The sequence below is a fragment of the Hyperoodon ampullatus genome (assembly GCF_949752795.1).
Source record: "Hyperoodon ampullatus genome assembly, chromosome: 6".
Taxonomy (NCBI): domain Eukaryota; kingdom Metazoa; phylum Chordata; class Mammalia; order Artiodactyla; family Ziphiidae; genus Hyperoodon; species Hyperoodon ampullatus.
This window is the reverse complement of record NC_136919.1, coordinates 117,337,668-117,359,391: the sequence shown is the minus strand read 5'-3', so window position 1 is coordinate 117,359,391 and position 21,724 is coordinate 117,337,668. Positions and strand designations below refer to the sequence as shown.

At 48.7% G+C, this 21,724-nt stretch overlaps 1 protein-coding gene across 1 annotated transcript in view; it reads right to left on the bottom strand.

Moving 5' to 3' along the window:
• Nucleotides 1-21,724, bottom strand: part of PTK2B (protein tyrosine kinase 2 beta) — a 126,192-nt gene that overhangs the window by 64,125 nt on the left and 40,343 nt on the right. The window lies entirely within an intron of this gene.

Sequence of the window (21,724 nt, the reverse complement as noted above, 5' to 3'; positions counted from 1 at the left end):
GGGCAAAGGGGTAGGGCTGGGCCTCCAGACCCAGCCCAGTTTTGATGACAGTTTGGTTGACATCTATATAGATTATAAGAATCCTAGGAGTCTTTAGATCGCCCCAAGTCTCAGCCAGATCGGTCCTGGCCTCTTGATCCCACAACAAACAGCTCTGTAGGGTTTATTCCCACTGGTCTAAAGCAGAAATACCCAAAGGAAGCAATGGAAGTTCTATATCCAGACTGGAGGTGTCCATCTTGGCTCCACATTAGGAGCCCCTGGGAAGCTGTCAAGAAAGTCTAAATGCAGACCCTGTGCCCAGAGATTGCCACTGAGGTTGTCCGTGGGACGCCTGGCATTGGTATTTTTAAATTTCTAAGGATGTTTCTTTTTTCTTTCTTATTTTTTACAACTTTATTGCTTCACAATGGTGTGTTAGTTTCTGCTTTATAACAAAGTGAATCAGTTATACATATACATCTGTCCCCATATCTCTTCCCTCTTGCGTCTCCCTCCAACCCTCCCTATCCCACCCCTCCAGGCGGTCACAAAGCACCGAGCTGATCTCCCTGTGCTATGCGGCTGCTTCCCACTAGCTATCTACCTTACGTTTGGTAGTGTATATATGTCCATGCCTCTCTCGCTCTTTGTCACAGCTTACCCTTCCCACTCCCCATATCCGGGTTGGGAACCTCTCCTACACTAAGCTTAGCTCTCATCTGGAACCCATACTTACAGAAGAATCTCTCCCTTCTAACACGAGACAGTGATTCTACGCGGACATTCCTCAGACTGGGAGTTGGGGGCTGAAGGACGGAGTTGGCAAAGTTAAAACACAAATGGGACAAATGAACTTATTTACAAAACAGAAATTGAGTCACAGATGTAGAAAGCAAACTTATGGTTACCAAGAGGGAAAAGGGGGACGGATAAACTGGGAGATTGGGACGGACATATACACACGACTACATATAAAACAGGTAACTATTAAGGACCTATCGTATAGCACAGGGAACTCTACTCAATACTCTGTAATGACCTATATGGGAAAAGCATCTAAAAAAGACTGGATATATGTATATATCTAACTGATTCATTTTGCTGGACTGCAGAAACTAACACAACATTGTAAATCAACTAGACTCCAATAAAAATTCATTAAAAAAATACAAATGTGGAGTCAAATATTTTAGATGTGGAAGCAAAGTCTATGTTCATTCAATCACACTGCTGGGCACTAGAAGGGAAACGTAGACAGTCACTAGCTGCAAGGAGTCATTCCTTTAAAAAGCCAGTGTGTATTATGAAGACATGAAAGAGATGCTATGAGGACAGGGAAGGAAGCAGGACATGTCCCTTCTGTCAGGGCGGGCAGACGAGGAACAGAGCGCCAGCCTGAGTCCACCTGGGCAGGCAGAATTTGGGACAAGACAGACGGAGAAAAGACTATCCAGTCTGCTTTATTTTAGAGACTAGTATGTGTATTCTAGAAGCATCCATGCCTTTCTTCAATGTCTACTGGACCTGTCCCGTGTGCCAATCCTCTGCTAGGTACTGGGTGTGTGTCTCGGTTTCCCCAGACCTTCAATAAGGAAACCGAGGAAGTAGCTTGAGAGGCAACCCCAGGAAACCTACTAGGGAGTGGGACGTGTGGGACAGGGAAAGGAAGGCAGCCTGTTATCAGTGGAGCGATGATCGCTTGGACAACTGCAGAGGAACCCTGTTGGGAGCCCTGGGAGGGAGAACAGAACACATGCTGCAGAGCCACTCCAGCCAGGGAGGGAGGGAGCCACACCACTGCTTAACAGTCATTGTCCCAGCATTTCCAGTCAGTTCTGCACAAGGGCACACTGGACTCAGAGCCAGAGGAAGTCCCGAGGCAAAAAGATGCAGATGCTGGCAGGTAAAAGTAAGCAGAAGACTGAAATGGCAAGGCCCAAGGGGACATCCGAAGGGACCATGACAAATCTGCTATAGGATGTGAAGCAGAGGGAAGGATGTCTTGCCTGTAAAGAGCATACACTCTAGTCATACAGACAAACCGCATATATACATAACCATCAATAACACACGCACATCTAGTCCTAGATTCAGGATCTCCTGTGTCTACTGAGCCAGGGGCCCCATGACCCCAGGGCATCTGTTTGTATAAACTAATTTCCAGGCAGGGGTCTCATGACGCAGTTTTGTGAAACAGGCATCTGGGTAGGAAGGAAATGGAGCAGCATATGGTGTCTGTCCCCAGGGACTAGATCATGCCAATGGAAGCCAAAGGGCCTACACTCCAAAGACCATTTGGAAAATAGGGGTGCAAGCAGTGTCATCATGTTGGCCAGTGGGAATGTGGACTCAGAGCTGGAAGGAGGCCGTTATACCCACAACTGCAGGTCACACCGTGTGGCTTCTGGACATCCACAGGGAAGGGGATGGGGTGCCATTCAGAAGATAGTCCCCAGCCCAGGCAGCATTCCCACCCAAAGGGTACTGGTGCTGGTGAGCACACAGAGACACCCTGGGGACTCCCTGAAATACTAGGGGAGAGTTTGAAAGAGGATAGTTAAGTAGGAATAATACGTCAGTAAAATGCAAGAGATCTGGCTGTTATGATCTTGGAAGCTCCACTTTCACATGTGATGTGTGTCACTGGCTGAAGAGAAGAGTGAAGGAGAGAAGCCCTCTCAGAAAGGCAGAGCCCAGTACCAGAGGCAGAGCAGGTCAGAAAGCTTCGCCAGGACAGAGGCCAGGGCAGAGTCTGCAGGGGGAGGGGCTTAGACCCCCACGGTGCTTTTAACCTTGCAGTTACAGCCAGCGGTGCAATGAGATGCGGTACTTTTAAACTTGAGGGGCCAAGGGGATGTAAACATGTAACGAGGATGTGGAGCAACAGGAATGCTCATTTATCGCTGGTGCAAACTTTGGAAGACAGTTGTATGGTTTCTTACAAAACTAAACAGACTCTTACATGATTTATCAGTCATGCTCCTTGGTATTTACCCAAAGGAGCTGAAAACTTATGTCCACACGAAAACCTGCACATGGATGTTTACAGCAACTGTATTCATAATTACCGAAACTTAGAAGCAATCAAGATGTCCTTCAGTAGGTGAATAGATAAATAAGCTGTGGTACATTCAGACAATGGAATATTTTTTCGTTTGTTTAATAAACTTTTTATCTTAAACTAGTTTTAGATTTACAGAAAAGTTGCAAAGATAATACAGAGAGTTCTCATATACCCCTCCCTCAGTTTCCCCTATTCTTAACATCTTACCTTACTATGGTGCACCCAGACAACGGAATATGATTCGATACCCAAAAGATATGCTCTAGCAAGCCATGAAAAGGCATGGAGGAACCTTAAATGCATATGACTAAGTGAAAGGAGCCAATCTGAAAAGGCTACAGACTGTATGGTTTCAACTATATGACATTCTGGAAAAGGCAAAATTACAGAGACAGTAAAAAGATCAGTGGTTGCCAGGGGTTGGGGGAAAGGAGAGATGAATCGGAGGAGCATGGAGGGTCTTGAGGGCAGTGAAAATACTCTCCATGATATTATAGCAATGGACACATGTCATCATACATTTGTCAGAACTCATGGAATGCACAACACCGACACTGAACCCTGATGTAAACTATGGACTTTGGGTGATAGTAATGCATCACTGTAGGTTCATAAATTGTGAAAAACGTACCACTCTGGTGGGGAATGTTGTGCTTGTTTGAGTGCAAAGCGGTAGGTGGCAAATCTCTGGACCTTCCACTCAATTTTGCTGTGAACCTAAAACTGCTCTGAAAAATAAAGTGTATTAAGGGAAAAAAAAATGTGATGATGAGAAACCACAGCCTGATAGTTGACTCCCCCTTCCCAGCCTGACTGGGCGGTGCCTGGCCCACGCAGGAGCCAGCCCCCACCAGACCCTGATCAAAGAGAAGTATTCACGGGCTTCCCTGGTGGCGCAGTGGTGGAGAGTCCACCTGCCGATGCAGCGGACATGGGTTCGTGCCCCGGTCCGGGAGGATCCCACATGCCGCGGAGCGGCTGGGCCCGTGAGCCATGGCCGCTGAGCCTGCGCGTCCGGAGCCTGTGCTCCGCAACGGGAGAGGCCATGACAGTGAGAGGCCCGCGTACCGCAAAAAAAAAAAAAAAGAGAGAAAAGTATTCATATTCTACATCCAACCTAGACTGATATGTTGGCCATCACCAACACAGTCGGATGACCCTGGTTTCTTATCGTCATCAGTTTTTTCCTGGCCTTTGGTTCAGGAGCCATCTTTCATAGTAGTCAACCTGGCTCCCGTTGAAATATTTTAGCAAAGTCATTTCAGTCACCCGGGATCTACCCTTGCCTTCAGACCGATGCTAGTCCCTCAGGTCTGCCTTCAGTCCTTTGTAGTGGTAATCTTGGGCCATCTATTCCAAAAACAATTACAATTAAAAAACTTTAAAAGAAACATATGTGTTTTGCACAACAATCCTGGGAGATGTGCAGAGATGATTATGACCATTTTACAAATGAGAAAACATACTCAAGAAATTTTAAGCCATCTGGTCAAGGATCATGCTTGTTGAGTAGCAAACTCGGATCCCGAAGCAGATTTCAATCCAAGTTCAAAGTTTTTCCCACCTTCCCATCTGCCTTTGAAGAAAGTAGTATCTCTTGATACCACAGTCGTGGGCACAAACTCCATGCAAGAAGACATGTGTCAACCCAGCATGGAACACCCCAGTCTGTGAAGAATCCAGAGTCCTCCTGGCTTAGAGAGCATCACCCCTCCCCAAGCTAGGACTTGGTCATGAGAGGTCTTGGAGGTGTTTGGCCGAAAGACCTCAGCCCAGAAAGGTGGTGCCCACATCTCTGCTGACACGTGGCCACTCCCTCAAGGGCATCCAAAACTCCCAACTGTCAGTACAGATCTGCAGTGAACTGCCAAGGGGTCCCCCAAAACTCTCCGAAGCAGAGTAACTGAAAGGTGTTATATAAGGAAAGCCTCAGTCACCTGCCTTGGGGGTCTTGGAGAACACAGCCCTCAACGTCACGCATGGTCTTCTCTCCAGGCCCACCACGGCTGATTTCAAGTGACCAACATATGGCACTGGGCGCAGTTAGGAAGACATGAGAACGGCCTGCTGACTCGAGCTCCTGTTTCTGGACAACAGAACTTGCCTGTTCCTCCAGACGTTGCCTGATTTACTCGAATTTCTCATCAGTAGTTTGTCTCTGGATTTTGTTGATCACAAAATCCTCTGACTCTAAGTGTGTGAGCCAAGCCCCCTGCTCCTTCCTGCAGTCCAGACCTGGACCCCAGCCTGGCAATCCTTCCTCCCTGCATCCTGGCCTGCCCTAGACCCTATGGGCACTGTCAGAGGAGAGACCGTCCCACAGCACTGGAGAAAACCCTGGCTCAGAGCCACCGTGGGCTCCGGCTGTCTCCCAACCCCCAGATCTGCCCAAGGCAAAGCCAAAGAATAACAAACACAAGGAAATGGGCTCAAATTGAAACAGGAAAAGTTTTGATTGGCTATAAGAACGTCTTGGCCAAGACCTGCCAAGGGCACTAAGGGAAGCTGTACAATCTCTGAGTCCCTGAAATCTTCAGGAAGAAAATAAATGACACTCTTCCTGAACGGCAAGACATTCACCTGCCTGGAGGGGGAGGGGAGACTGAAGCAGGATGGAAGTCCCTTCAGATCCTCTGGGTTGTCACTGTCCCCAGGGCTGTGTTCCTGGTGTGGGAAAGATGTCAGGGTGATAGGGGTCAACCTCACAGAAAAATACACTCTTGATCTTGAAGACACTGCAAGGTAATGTTACGTCTTATTGAACACATACTGTGTGCCAGGGAGTTTATGTAAGTAACCTCTAGTTCTCTAGGAGGATCCTGCAGGGTAGGTAATGTTAGAGAGGTCTAGCGAGGTGACTGTCCAGAGCATACAACTGGTAAGCGGCAGAGAATTAAGGCCACCATGTTGCCAGTGGCGAGAGGGCTGCTGGTGTCACGTCCTGCCACCATGCTTAGGACTTAGTGTCTGGCTCTGCCACCAACTGGCTCTGATGGCTTGAGACGTCAAGCTGGGATGGGACGGAGTTCCCAAACAGCAGTTGGCAGGTGGATGATGGTCTTTGGTGATGTTTTGCCGTGTCCATGGCAAAATGAGAAAAATAGGAACACTGTAAAGAATCCATCATAAAGCTGAATGTATTCCATTTGAGAGGCAGTCTTTTATTCTAACTTTGTCTTTCCACCTTTTTTTTTTTTTTTTTTTTTTTGGTTTTTCAATGTTAATTCATTTATGAAAGGACAACGATAGCCTTTACCAATTGGCCTTGAAGCTTGGCCTCTTTGGGAACCAGACTTGACAGTGACGCTGGGAGTTTCAAGGGTAAAAGGCAATGTCTTGAGGGCTGAAAGTTCTGCCCATGATTTCAGGGAGCACAGACAGGGCACCATTCGTCAGGAAGGTGGCACGATGTCAGGGAGAAGGCACACACATCTGACTCATTCAAACCTAGGTTTAAAACTCACGTCCTCGGGGCTGCCATGCTGCAGAGGTCTAGGCCGTTACTCACAAAGGATTTCAAAGCTAGGCAACATGGTGGCTTTAAGTGTCTGCCACTTACCAGTTGTGTGATCTGGACACGGTCGCCTCTCTAGACCTCAGTTTCCTCTCTTGGGATAGGAGGCTAACATTACCTATCCTGCAGAACTTTCTGGAAAATCAGAGATTACCTATGTAAACTCCCTGGCACATGTATTTTTAAAACGCCTGTGACTTGGCAGAAGAAAGAACCAGAAACCCAATACCAGCACCCACTTAAAAAACTTAAACTGGCCCGGTAGGTTGAGGCTCAGGGGATGGTGGCAGCCCCTCCTGTCTCCAGGGCTCTGAGGTTGCCTTTCCTCCAAGACCCACCTTCTCCACCTGCCTGGGCACCTGAAAAGAACACCTCTACCTCCTACTCTCTGCTCACATGGAGGGCCGTCGTCTGTCCTGCGAACCCACAGAAGCGTGGACCGAGGCCACACAGGACACAGTCGAAACGCCAGCCCTTTGGATTTAGCAGAAGCCAGAATATCATGAGACACACATTTTATTTCCACTCTGTCTCTGAGTCACTTCCTCTTGCCGTTTCCCCATCAACAAAATGGGGAACACATGCCTTTCCTCTGCAAAGGCCTGATGAGAGCAGCCACTTAACGAATTGGCAATGACCTTGCCGTCTTGGGGAGCCAGGCCTGCGTGTCTGCGAAGCTGGGCCCTACTGTCTCCACGCAGCGCTCCCTCCCCAGCCCCGAGCCCTTTCAAACCCCAGTTCCCATGAGGGCCGGCATTCTGCCCGCTCCAGGGCCACCCAATCCATCACTTGGTTAATCCCTTCCCCTCCTCTCCGAGCGTCCCTCCCCATTACCTTGCAAAGGAAGGAGCCAGGAAGGTTGTGATTGGCACCAGCTATAATTCAGTGTAATGCAAAAAACCTTTATTGAGAGTCTCCCACATTTTCAGCTCGCCACCCCCGCACACACGACCCACTCCAGATCATTCTGTTGCCAGCACTTTGTGACCCAGAGGTCACCTGACTCGCAGCTGGCTCTCAGGGCGCTGGGAGGAGGCGACAGAGACCATTACCTGTCCTTCCTTGTTAACAGGACCTCTGCTCTCCCACTGGTTCAAGGACTTTGATCCCTGCAGCTGGGCAGAGTTTTCTTACCTCCTGTGTGACTTCTGGGCGCTGCTAGTTCCCCAGCCCTTCAAGAAATCCCACTCACCTTGGTCCTAGTCGGCCAGCTCGTGAGTGATTCGGACTGGCCCGTTTTGCTCCCCCACCCCCCACCCCCCACCGCCTTTCTCCTTTTTCCTCTTCTCTCCTTCCCCTCCTCCCCCACCCCTCCACTTCTCTCTCTCTCTCTCTCTCTGCCTTGCTATGTTTCAGGAGACACACCAGACTCCGGAGATATGAAGATAAACAAAAGTGGGAAGAGGGTCCCCGTCCCTATTGTGAGCAGAGACTCACAATACCGTAAAAAGGAAAAGGATTAGAGCAAAGCAGCCACCATATGATATGGGATCTAATAGGGGTCTCTGCTGGGTATTAGATGGTCACAGGAGAGGACTTGCCTCTGGGGCCCCTGGATCTCAGGAAAAGGTGACACAGCAAGCTCGGGAAATCACGTGCTATGATATAGGGCTGGTCAGGAGGGTGTTGGAGTGTTGCTGGGAAATGAGAGGAGATGGTGACGATATAAGACCCCATGGAGAAGCAGATTTTCACTTAAAAAATATAATTTTGGCCATAGGATGAAGCCAGGCATGAGCTAGGAGGCAGAAGAGTGGCTCACATAAGGCCTTGGCATGAGTTTCACCAGTAATCCAGGGCAAAGATGGCCTGATCTGCAGCATTTGCTGATTTCTCTTGTGTCAATACTTCCGTCATCGCTGATTTCAAGCTACCAACATGATCTCACTGACAGGAGATTTGGGGAGAAACGGGTGTTGTGAGAGCTGAGTCCAGCACCACACGGCCTGAACAGTGAGTGACCCGGGAGTAGGATGGGGGCAGATTCTATAGTCACTTGCTTCAAGCCTGCCTCTGACCCTTGATGTTGTCTGGTCCCGGCAGTGGTATCGCCACCCAGCACTTCAAGATAGCAATCCACAAGGTGCGCGGCAGCACAGAATTTTAAGATGTGCTCCTTCCTCCGAAGAGCTCCTGTTACTTTCCAATTTCCTAAAAAGTTGTCATTTTCAAAGCCACACTCTGTCTTCGTTAACCTCAAACTAAATTCTTCTCTACTTCGAGTCCCAATCTCAGCCTCTTCCTTCTCTCCCAGCCTGCAGCTCCAGCAAATCCCATTTGCCTCTCTGCGTGCGATACAGAATTGGCTGTTGGGCTGGGAAATTCAGTACCATAATGAATCAACGCTACAGTTGAATTCTTCCCCATTTTCTTGAGAGGAAGATGAGGAGGCCAAGTGACAAGGAGGTGAATTCCTAACTGGCCAAATGGTTTTTCCCAACAGCTGCTGGTCAAGTGTCTGTATTAACCTGAGGACCAATGGCTTTTTGAATGGGTCCTTGTTCACGCCTCTTTATTTGGCATTAAGGAGTTTGTGGTTATCAGACAAAAAGCACCATGTCGAGCACAGGATTAGGGGAGATCGTGACTCTGGTTGAAGACCACAAAGGGCCCCTGACATCTGCACAGGCAGGCAAGACATGCCAAGGGGAACAGAATGCAGCCAGTGAAATGGGACAAATGTGAAGTTCTTCACATAGACTTAAAAAAAAAAAAAAGAAAGAAAGAAAGGAATCTTCCCCAGTCTGGGATGAGGAAGATGTGGTTTAGCAACAGCATGGATTTAAAAACTGGGGTTTAAGCTGTGAACTCACTGTTAGTCACTATGAAATAGCTGCCAAAAAAGTTAACGTGGTTTTGGGGTTACTAGAAAATCCCTAAAATAAGGACAGTGATTTCTCCCGGGGCATGGAGACAACTGCATCTACAGAACGGGTGGCCCACAGCCCCGAGGTGTGAGAGACTGTGTTCTATGGTGAACATCCCAGGACTTTCAGAGTGTGGGGAGCCTGGGAGGCAGACCCTTAGGCTAAAGGGAGATGGGAGTCCTGGGAAATGAGGACAGGATTGTTGGTTTCAAATGGCTGCAGGGCTGCCACGCAAGAGACGGACCCCACTCCTTCATCCAAGTCAAGGTTTTTAAAAAAGTGCAACAGACTTTTTTGCAAAACTACAATAAGATATCACCTCACACCAGTCAAAATGGGTATCATCGAAAAATCTGCAAACAATAAATGCTGGAGAGGGTGTGGAGAGAAGGGAACCCTCCTACACTGTTGGTGGGAATGGAAATTGATACAGCCACTATGGAGAACAGTAAGCAGGTTCCTTAAAAAACTAAAAATAGAGTTACCATATGATCCAGCAATCCCACTCCCTGGCACCTATCCAGAAAAGACAAAAACTGTAATTCGGGGCTTCCCTGGTGGCGCAGTGGTTGAGAGTCCGCCTGCCGATGCAGGGGACACGGGTTCGTGCCCCGGTCCGGGAGGATCCCACATACCGTGGAGCGGCTGGGCCCGTGAGCCATGGCCACTGAGCCTGCGCGTCCGGAGCCTGTGCTCCGCAATGGGAGGGGCCGCAGCGGTGGGAGGCCCGCGTACCGCAAAAAAAAAAAAAAACTGTAATTCGAAAAGACACATGCACCCCAATGTTCATAGCAACACTATTTACAATAGCCAAGACATGGAAGCAACCTAAGTGTCCATTGACAGATAAATGGATAAAGATGTGGTACATATATATATACAATGGAATACTACTCGGCCATAAAAAAGAATGAAATAATGCCATCTGCAACAACATACATGGACCTAGAGATTATCATACTAAGTGAAGTAAGTCAGACAGAGAAAGGCAAATATCATATGATATCACTTATATGTGCAATCTAAAAAAACAGTGCAAATGAATTTATCTACAAAACAGAAACAGACTCACAGACATAGAAAACAAACTTATGGGTACCAAAGGGGAAAAGCGGGGAGGGAGGGATAAATCAGGAGTTTGGGATTAAGAGATACACACTACTATATATAAAACAGATAAACAACAAGGATTTGCTGTATAGCACAGGGAACTATATTCAATATCCTGTAATAACTTATAATGGAAAAGAATCTGAAAATAAATTCACACACACACACATATGTGTATAACTGAATTACTTTGCTGTACACCAGAAACAAACACAACATTGTAAATCAACTACACTTCAATAAAAAACAAACAACTCACATGTATTGACTTGGCCACCCAACTGTGGGAAATGCACACCCCACATATCTAAAGAGGAAGCAAGGATCACATGCACAAAGATGTTCATAGCTGTACTATTTATAATAGAGAGAAAGTGAAATCAGAACAAAATGCTCAGGGAAATGCTGAGGGGGGGAATTCTAAGCAATATCATTAATGATATACTCCATTTAAAAACATGAACAGTGGTGATTCATGAAAATATTTATATTAAAAATGTTAAGTGGGGCTTCCCTGGTGGCGCAGTGGTTGAGAGTCCGCCTGCCGATGCAGGGGACGCGGGTTCATGCCCTGGTCCGGGAAGAACCCACATGCCGCGGAGTGGCTAGGCCCGTGAGCCATGGCCGCTGAGCCTGCGCGTCCGGAGCCTGTGCTCCGCAACGGGAGAGACCACAACAGTGAGAGGCCCGCGTACCGCAGAAAAAAAAGTTAAGTGACAGGGAATGAAGTTCACATACTGATTTATAACTATAACTACGTAAAAATGCATGTACATTTAGAATTACATACAGTTAATAGACCTTAAGTTTTGCTGTTATGTTGGTTAAATATATATAAACATTAAGTGGCTTCCACCAGGCCAGATGCTGGCTCTCTTTCTCCTTTCAACCTCTGGCTCCTCCTCTGACAGCTTGACTTTCTTACTTTCTGCACTCTCCACGTAGCCCAGGGTGGCCAATCCTCTTACCCCAGAGATAGGCTAGAGAGCAAATAGGCCCCAAATCTAGATGTCAGGACTTCCCTGGCAGTCCAGCGGTTACGACTCCACGCTTCCGCTGCAGGGGGCGTGGGTTCGATCCCTGGTCAGGGAACTAAGATCCCACAGGCCACCTGGCCAAACAGGAAAAAGATAACAATAATAAAAATAGGAATTGGGGCGAATAAGGCAGAGAGAAAGCTCCATAAAATCTGTCAAGAGAACCTGGGACTACAGGAAGTTATCCTTAACCCTAGACAGTCCTCCAAGAGACCAGAGCACCTGCCAAGGCCTGGGGGGTCTTTGCCACACTGTGACCTTGATTCTCTCTCCAGCCCTGAGCCCCTGAGCCCGTGTCCCCTTCCTTTCTCCTCCCCTGCACGCCTGCAGCAGGCTCACTTCTGAGAACTGACAGTGGTTAACCCAGAGCCCATTCAAACCTAAGAAGAAATTGAAAAGGTAGGTACTGTTAATCACCCATCTCAAGGATGGGGCAGCTGAGGCTGAGCAACATGACTTCCTGAAGATCACAGGGCAGGTAGAGACCAGACTGGGATTCCCATGTTGTCCCGAGGGCTCCGGGTGTGGGCTCTTTACTGCCACACCCTGCAGTAATGGGTCCGGGACTGCCAGGGAAGAAGGCCTCCACCCACAGACAACCCCAGGGCTCTGGATTCTAACGGTGAGAACAGTGGACTATCTGACCTGATACATCACCCCTAACAGCACTTGGACCCGGTCTTCCTCACCTGGCCGTGGGCACATTTGTTAATACACGTATAGACAAAGATTCTCTCCATGACCAAACTTCAGTCAGGCTCCTCTGAGCCCTCCGCTCTACTAGGCCTGGACGTCGGCTTCCATCTCTGTCTTTGTAGAGTCCCAGCTTTAGCAAGAATCCCACTAAGTGGGTTTAGCCAGAATTCCCCACCTTCTATAGCTGCCCATCCCCACCCCCCAGGTAACATCTGGTCACTGTAGCCTGTCTTCAGCAAGAATCCTGTTAGGTGAACTTAGAAAAGGAATACCCTGGCCTCTCACCCTGTCCATCCACTGGCCACCCCACCAGCACCACCACCCTGGTCCTTGGCAATCGTTTCCACTTTTCCTTGTTTTATTTCCATTTCTTTCCCCTACTGCAAAACTCCATTGTAGTAGTTTCCCTGAATAAAGTCTGCCTTACCATTCTTTAGCAAGTATCTGAATAATTTTGCTTTAACAATATATATGTATGTATACGTATATATATCCCAAGCCTTAGTCCTGTCTTCGTCTCCAGGAATGGAGACCTCTGGGCTGAGGCCCAGTCATCTGTATTTTTTTAATCACATCCCAGGTGATTCTGATACATACCAGTGAGTGTGCAGAACAGCTGGTTTGGCCCTTGTCTTGCTGGTGAGCACTGAGTCTCAGAGAGACTAAAATGTAGGGACTCTCGGCTGGAACCCAGGTCTCCCCATTCCCAGGCTGCAGGCTCCCACTGGCAGGGTGGAGTCTGACAAACACTTGGTGCAGTGACAGACCTCAGTGAGTTACGATTCTTAAGTGTGGGACCTTCCTGGCTGTCTCTGAGACTGAGTCCAGAGCACAGTGGTGGTTTCTGTTTTAGTTTCTTACTGTTACCCAAGCCTATGATTGAGAAATGGACAGTAAGAGCAGAAACAGGTGGCTGTAATTATTCAGAGCTCAGAGAAATCAAAAAATTGGGGGGAACTCTGGCCTTTTCAAACGCTAGCCACAGTAGTTCCAAGGGAGGGAAACCTTTAGTACGGTGGCAAGAAATCCCCCAGCTTGTAGCTTTTCTCTCACAATGTTCTCAACCACTTCTCAAAGTGTGGTAGGAATTTTTTCTCCCCTGGTTAGAAAAACAAAACAAAATACAAAGGGAAATCCCAAGCCAAAATTTTCTGAGCCCGAACGGTAGCAAAATTGCTGTTTTCCTTTTACAAGAGCTATGGAAGAAAAAGATGTCATGGACCCAAAGGCAGGCACACAAACTTGGAGCCAGGTGGCTAGGCTAGGCTGGGGAAGAAATGACCCTTAGGGACCCATCTGTGGGTCACAATTTGAGTAGGAGGCCCTGAGAATGGGGGTTTATGGGCAGGTAGCTCACAATGTGCCATCAGGAAAAAAGAAAAAGAGAAGGAAGGAAAGGAAGGAAAGAAGGGAGGGAGGGAGGGAGGAAGGAAGAAAGAAAAAGAGCGAGCCTGGCATTTCCCCATAGTTCTGTCTTTCTCACCCAGGTACAGAGCTTCACTCATAAATTAATTCCTGTCATGTTCTAAAAGGTTAGGGTTAGCGTTAGGAGACTACTTAGGCATACACGATTAAAGTATAATAAAAAACTCCGAAGATTCTATGCATATTTGCTACACAAATATGCGCCCACGGTTATAGCTAGGCGTATGCAGAAAAGGAGACAGAGAAATTAAAACAGTTGTGGTAGAGAGGTAATTAAGCGTTCCATTTTAATGGGTTTGGTTTCAGTGATAAATGCTTCTCAAGAGTCACTTAGGTTACCTCCCAAGGTACAGTTGATCCAAACCTGAAAATATCCAGGACCCCCCTACCTACTTCCAGCCCCAAGTGTTTGTGCTCCCTAGATGCCAGGTAGGAAATGGCGGAGGGCAGTCAGAATCCTGGGCTCTCGTTCCATAGGAATCATGAACCTAGCTCCCCCCTAGGTCGGATATAAGTCTATATTTGGCATAACGGTCCTCAGCCCTTTCTTCCTTTAGCTGCTCTTTCATTGAGGTTTCCGAAGCACACAGGAAGTCAGAAAAAACAACAGCCAACCCACTTCTCCACAGCTTCACCACAGACCTGGAGGGACAGGGCACAGCAGAACCCAGAAAGGGCCCTGCGTCAGAGGTAGGGGCTGCGGGGGCCCAGAGCCGTCGGTGGGCCCTCCTCACACCACAGGGCAGGGGTGGGAGCCGGCAGAAACGGGAGGGAGGGCGGTGAGGGTCATGTTCACAGCCGGGCCTTCCAGAGTCCCCAGAGGAACCCCGTTCTAGTACTTCTCTCCTTCTGTTGACTGAGAATTTTCTCTTTTTTTAATTAATATTGGAGTATAGTTGCTTCACAATGTTGTGTGAGCTTCTGCTGTGTAGCAAAGTGAATCAGCCGTACGTATTCATATACCCCCTCTTTTTTTTTTTTTTTTTTTTCGGTAGGTACGCGGGCCTCTCACTGTTGCGGCCTCTCCCGTTGCGGAGCACAGGCTCCGATCGCGCAGGCTCAGCGGCCATGGCTCACGGGCCCAGCCGCTCCGCAGCATATGGGATCTTCCCAGACCGGGGCACGAACCCGTGTCCCCTGCATCGGCAGGCAGACTCTCAACCACTGCGCCACCAGGGAAGCCCTACCCCCTCTTTTTTGGATTTCCTTCCCATTTAGGTCACCACAGAGTATTGAGTAGAGTGCCTTGTGCTGTACAGTACGTTCTCATTAGTTTTCTATTTTATACATAGTAGTGTGTATATGTCAATCCCAATCTCCTAATTCATCCCACCACCACCCCTTGCCCCCTTGACATCCATACGTTTGTTCCCTACGCAGAAATAGAGACACAGACGCTGAGGATTTTCTGGTTACCTCACGTACGCCCACAAAAGCTACAGCATCTAAAATCTTTTGAATCACATCTAACCTAAATGCCAGAAAGATACTTAGATAACTCAGTCAAGTCACCTCACCTCCTGGGACCTCAATTTTCTCATCTAAAAAGTGAGGGGATTGAGTGAGAGGAATGGTTTTTCCAACAAAGTCTTGAGCACAAATGTTTCAAACTCTACAAGTGGTTCCTGCGGTGGCTTAATTCATTGTTTGGCTGAAATGCTTCCATGTTTATAAACCCCCCAAAACACCTTTCAGTGGCCCTGAATTCCAGGCTAAAGCCACTGGACCAGATTAGATGCTTCCCAAAATGCCCTCTTGGATATAAAAGTCTTGGAGCTAAGACCGTTAGCCCCAAGGAGAGACCCTGGGTCACTGCAATAGGAGCAGGGAGGGGTAAGTCATTAGGACAAAAAGAAAAGGAACAATCTGGGATACTGAGGAGGGAGAAAACATAACAACTCCGATTATAAATTCATTGGTGGTGAGAACCAGAGCTGAAGGGACTCATAAATGATGTATTTTTACCTCCTTTGTCTTACAGGTGAGGAAACTGAGGTCAGAGATGTCAAGTCACTTTCCCAAAGACACAGAGCTGAAATCTTGATGTGGGGAGCAGAGTGGGGACCCTTTGATGCATCAACCACAGGACGGGAGGACCTGAGTTTTTGTCAGGAGGTCCATCTCACCCAAACGAAATCCCCTGTGGGTGCTGGAGTCCTGGTGACCCCATATGGACTGACGACTCAGGTGATGCCAGCCGGGCACAGAGTTCAACAGAGGAGGCCTCTGCCTTCTAGAACTTTCTGCATCTGCGTCCAACACTTCGGTGGTCTTTCCCTCGCCCTGCCCATGGTGGACTGCCCTCTTGGGAGAGGTTTCTTCCTGCCCAGAAAGGGAGTCTACATTTTAATGGCGGCCTGAGGTAGAAGTCCTCTCCCCTCACACATGTAGTAGCAAGCGACAGTCCACAGACCACCTGTCCTTCTCCTTCCTCCTCTCTCTGGAGGTGGTACGGGCCCCTTTACAAGGGAGGGGACACTGGCTCAGAAAGGGTAAGGCCCACGCTCAGCAGCAGGCAGAGGTGGGGCCAGAACTGAGGCCTCCCAACCAGCAGCCAAAGGAGGCCTTCCGGGAGAGGGAGGTTTCGTATCACACTGGGCACGGAAGAAGCATGTATTTGGAGGTCTGTCCCCCACCAGGCAATTCAGCTGGGACAAATCCTGTCACGTCCCTGAAGCTCACTGTTCTCATCCACAGGAGCTGCGTAGGTTCATACTATCCTTCCCTGAACTGTTGTGAAGATGAATGAAAACACTGAATATAAAAACACTTGGTAAGCTCCAAATCCTCAACATCAAGCATCGGTCATAATCACACCTCATCCGTGATCCTCTGGTTCCTTCAAGTGTTTACGCAAACATTTCCATGACAGGGACTCACTCCTGTCAAAGAAACTCATTTGTCCCATGTTGGGGCCATTTTCAGTACTGGAGAGGTCTTTCCTATGCTGTGTTAAAGGAGTTTTTCTGCAGCTTCGACCAGTAGGTGCTAGATCTGCCTCAGGAGCTGCCAGGCATGAGCCCTGCCCCCTCACCCCTGCTTCGCACAGCCAGTCCAGGTTCTAAACACAAAGCTGCAGAGAAACATGTGGGTTTGGGGGACTCACAGATCATGCTACACCAGGACCACCCACTGCGCATACACACTTTAATGCCAACCTCAAGAAGCCCGTAGAAATCGTTTGGATGAGCTATGTCAACACCAGTGATGGTGACTGGCTGCCTGCAGAGGCCACTCAACCTCCAGCGGTCAAGGCCCCCAGGGCCTGCCCAGACGTGCCTGGCTTCAGCCTGCCCCAGCTCCCAGCTCTCTGGGTCTAGACTTAGGTTCTTAGGATTTTAGAGCTGCATATGGGCTTTGAAGACCATACACGCCCGGACCTTCTCCTACGGCCTTGCAGTCACCGATGGGGCTCCTGGGAACACTTAGTCCACTGTGAACACTGGTCCCTGCTCATCCTTGAGCTGAGGTGACAACCACACCCTCCTTCGTCCCCACAGCACTGGCTGAGCAAACAACCTCCCACTCGCGGGTTCTATTCTCGGCCGTCAATATCGCCATCACCATCGCCATCGTCTGTCAAGTGTCTAATTGCACGTGGCTGTGTGCCAGGTGAGGGGAATAAAGGACCCAGAACATGGGCTGCCCTGTACGCTGCTGCAGCCCACGGCCCTTCTGAGAGCAAACAGGTCGTAAGGGCAGAATGCTGCATCAGACGTGGATGGACACGGTGCACTTGTTATATGCTCTGGTCTCACCAAAAGTGGGGAGAAGGGCTAAGTGCATAACTGGGGGTGGGGCGGGGGTGGGGAGAGGCTCACTATGGGCGAGACATGTGGGGCACAGGAAAGAACTCAGCCCCAGGAGGCAGGGCCATGCGCTTCCTATGCTGAAACCCTAGCTGACACCCAGGACCTCAGAATGGGACTGCATTTGGATTTAGGGCCTTTAAAGAAGAAATTAAGGTAAAGTGAAGCCATTAATGTGGGCCCTAATCCAATCTGATTGGTGTCCTTATAAAAGGAGGAAATTTGGGCATACAAAGAGATACCAACTGCATGCAGAGAAACAAGCCTATGAGAGAAGGCAGCCGTCTGTAAGCCAAAAAAGAGGCCTCAGAAGAAACCAGCACTGCTGATACCTTGATCTTGGACTTCCAGCCTTCAGAGCTCTGAGGAATAAATGTAAGCCCCCCCTCCAGTCTGTGGTGTCTATTTCTGGCAGCTCGAGCAGACTAACACAGGCAGGAGATGTGGGTTCTGGCTCCCACCCTTTCCCTCCCCACATGGACCAGCCTGAACAGACCAGAACACTGCGTAATTTAGCATCAGAGACGGTCTCTAAGATTCCCCAGTCTGGATGCTCCTCAGGGGGAGACTGTTACAAATACAGGTGGCTCACTCTAGATCTATCGGGTAGAATGAGCATGAGTGGGTGGGGCAAAGGAAGAGGAACCTTTATTTTAACAGGAAGGATGACATACAGCAGGTTGGGAATGACTGGATCACAGTTGACAAGCCTGATACCAGGGAGGGAGAAAAGCTGCCCAAGTCAGACACTCACAGCAGGGCCAACAAAGCTGGGACCTGCGTAGGGGCTCCCCGTCCCAGGCTGCATCTGCTCTAAGATCCCGGTCCTAGGTCTTCCTCGTGCATCCAGGGCAGAGGAGGGGGGATCAGGATGGTTGCTGTGCTGGCAGGAACTGCACTTCTGACCTGCCCTGGGGACCCCAGGTGCTGCAGGCTGGAGGCGTTTCCAGGTCCACGTTCTCCTGTCGTGGACTCTCACGGATGAGGACTCTGTGCCCGCTCCCTCTAGCCCCTTCCAACCTCAGACAGCGGTCCAAAGAGCACTGGGTTCCGGGCCCTGCTCTGCAATGAACCTGAGACTTTGATCAAGTCCATTCACCTCTTTGGGTCCAGGGTCCCCTCTGAACAAAAAGAGACTAAGCTGGATTCTTGGGTCACTTCTTGCTCGGAGGTGCTATCTGATAGCCAGCACTTCTGGGCTGGAAGGAAACAGGCAACACCTTGTCTGGCACTCCCCTCCTGGTGCACCTGGAGAAACCCATCTCCTCAGCCCTCGGGCACATGGGCAGAGCCTTGTTAATAACTGTGTTTGCAGGTTTCTGTATTTGGTGCTCTGAGCCCTGGGGCCTTGCTGACCCTGAAGGGACTGCTCCTCCCTCTGTTAGCAAATTCTGGAGAAGGTGCCTTTCCTGTACAAACCAACCAATCCAGAGCCCCTAATCACCCCGTAATCACCTCATTTACTGGGCTCTCACGCTCTGGTCACTACCCCCCTGCCCTAATCACCCCAGGGCCAGGTACCAGACAACCAGGGACACTCCCCATGTCCCAGGGCCTGCTGAAATTATTCAAAATAGCTAATCCTAAACTTGCTTACCCGGTTTTACTTGTTCCTTTCCAGGGAAGTCACATGGAAGGATTTTTTAAAGATTTTTTTTTGATGTGGACCATTTTTAAAGTGATTCCCCAAGGGCTTTCTCAGCTACAACATCCTCCAGCCATGGGTCCCTTTGCTGGCTGATTTTATGTGCCAACTTGAATGGGCCACAGGGTGCCTAGATATTTCATCAAAGATAATTCTGGGTATTTCTGTAAGGGTGTTTTAGATTGAGGTTAATTCGAATTGGTAAACTGAGTAAAGCAGATTGCCCTCCTTAATGTGGGTGGGCCTCAACCAATCAGGTGAAGTCTTAATGTTTAAAAAAAAAAAAAAAAAAAGGCTGAATTTCCCCTGAATAAGAGAGAATTCATCCTGCCTGATGGCCTTTGAAGTAGGACATTGGATTTCTCCTTGGATTTTTCCTGTCTTTCGAACTTGAACTGAAACACTGGCTCTTCCTGAGTCTTGAGGCTGCTGGCTCCAACTACACCATTGTCTCTCCTGGGTTTCCAGGCTGCCTACTGCAGATCTTGGGACTTGTCAACCTCCATAATCACATAAGCCAATTCCTTACAACAAAGCTCTTTATACATTTACATATACATATACACGCACACACATATATATGCATCATATGTATGAGAGATATATATATCCATCTCCTATTGGTTCTGTTTCTCTGGGAAACTCTGACTAATACACTCTCTCCTTAACCAAAGAGATCTATAAATCTGAAAAAGCTAAACATTTTATGGAATGAAAACACCCTTTCTGGTTCTCTGCCTGACCATTTTTACCATATTTTTAGCGTTAAGTATAATAACAGTGGGACTTCCCTGGTGGCGCAGTGGTTAAGAATCCGCCTGTCAATGCAGGGGACATGGGTTCGAGCCCTGGTCTGGGAAGATCCCACATGCCCCGGAGCAACTAAGCCCATGTGCCACAACTACTGAGCCTGTGCTCTAGAACCCATGGGCCACAACTACTGAGCCCATGTGCCACAACTACTGAAGTTCGTGCACCTAAAGCCCGTCCTCTGCAACAAAGAGAAGCCACCGCAGTGAGAAGCCCGCGCACCACAACAAACAGTAGCCCCCACTTGCTGCAACTAGAGAAAGACCGTGCTCAGCAATGAAGACCCAACGCAGCCAAAAATAAATTAATTTAAAAAATATATATATATAATAACGGTAACAACCACCACTTATCAAGCACTTTTTGTGCATCAGGCATGGTGTTAGGTGACATACACACACATATATATGCGTATGTACATATACATATACCTTATTATTTAATCTGAACACCACCTGTTCCCCTTATCAGAACACATGAGTATCATGAGGACAGGAGCTGTATCAGTCCTTCCCACCACTGATGCTCATGCCTGGCAAACACTTGGCAAGGAGGAGGTGCTCAATAAATTATGCGTTGATTTAAATGTTTTTTAAAATAGATACGATTAATATCCCCATATTACAGATGAGGAAATGGAATCTCAGAGACACTAAATAACTAAGGTCACAAGACTAAGGAATGGTGGAGCTGAGACACAACCCCGAGTTCACTTGAGTTAGGATCCCACATTCCTGACTCTCTGCCCCCTCCCGGTGCACATGGAAGAGTCAGGCCCCTCTCCAGTGCCAGACCTTGACATTCACGCCTACAACCCTCCCAGCCAATGGGGACGCCCAGAGTGAGCTCCTTCACAGCTCAGCACCCCTCACCCACCCCCAAATAGATAGCTCTGTTACCAAGCCATCCACTGAGGTTTCTAAAGACTAATTTGAGAGTCTAACCACACTTTCATCTTTAAAAATAGGACAAAAGCAAGAGAGAAAACTCGCCACAGAGGTCTTGGGTGAGAAAAGGGCTCACCCTCTTTTCTCAGAGCTGCCTCAGGGAACAGGGGAGATGGAGCAGGCAGACGCCCAGGCTGACAGACCATAGGGCCAGACCATAGGGCGACTGAGGAGAGGCTGGCCACTCTTGGCCCTGGGTAGGAAGAAGGTTTTGAGGAAACTGTGCACAATTTCTAGAAACTACCACCTCCTTACTTTCTGCCTCTGTGACCCCATGTGGGTCAAGCCACACAGCAGGCCAGCAGATAAAGAGCGGATGATGAGTGGAGTTAGGTAAAGCTCATGAAAGGGAAAACACAGCAAGCACAGGAAAGAGGCAGGAGTGGGAAGTGAAGGAGGGGCTCCAGGCGGACCACAGGAGGTGGGAAGTCTGCACGATCATGGGTGCGCTGTCGGACCCACTTGGAGTAGAAGGCACAGCAAAGGGTGGTTAATAACTTGATCTTGAATGTGGCCACATACATATAGGTCTCTTCCTTTGCTCCTTACTGACCAGCCCCTCCCACCCCTTTGTATCTGGAAAGCAACCCTGATTGCCTTGATCCCTCAGGAAAGCCATTTCAGTCCACAAATACACTGGGTACCCCACATCTGTTTTGTCTAGAACAAACAATGGTCTGATTTCTCTTTTTGTCCCGGAAGCACCATGTTCCATTTCAATGATTTCAGTACAGCACGGCCATTCTGATAACGACACAGGAAGGTCTGAGGACAATTGCAGGCCAGGGTGTTACAGCTCCTACCTTAACCCCCCCAGG